Source organism: Poecilia formosa, unplaced genomic scaffold (genome assembly GCF_000485575.1).
Source record: "Poecilia formosa unplaced genomic scaffold, Poecilia_formosa-5.1.2 Scaffold2072, whole genome shotgun sequence".
Taxonomy (NCBI): domain Eukaryota; kingdom Metazoa; phylum Chordata; class Actinopteri; order Cyprinodontiformes; family Poeciliidae; genus Poecilia; species Poecilia formosa.
The window spans coordinates 1-394 of NW_006802011.1; positions in this window are offsets into that span (position 1 = coordinate 1).

Consider the following 394-nt stretch of genomic DNA (forward strand, 5'->3'; position numbering starts at 1 on the left):
ACATAATAATTTAGAATATTGTAGAAAAGACATTGACAGATAAACTTTAAGTATTTATTTTAATGATTATGTCTCCAAGACTATGAAAACCTAATTATATAAAACTAATACACAGATTTTTTATACCGAAATCCAACACTTTCAAAGTCTTAATCTGGGTGTAATAAATCTATGAATTTGACTTCTTTAACTAAATTTTGAAATAAATAAATACAAATAATGGCTGCATTGCTTTGAAGTCAGGTAAATGCTAATCGAACTCTGGTCCTCCTCAGTCTGGGTCCGGTGGAAGTGGACTCTGGTTTGGTTTGAATGTGGATGTGAATGCTTCTTTATCATGATGTTGCATTGTTTGCCACCTGAAACAGAACCAAGTACATCTCGAGTTCTGCGA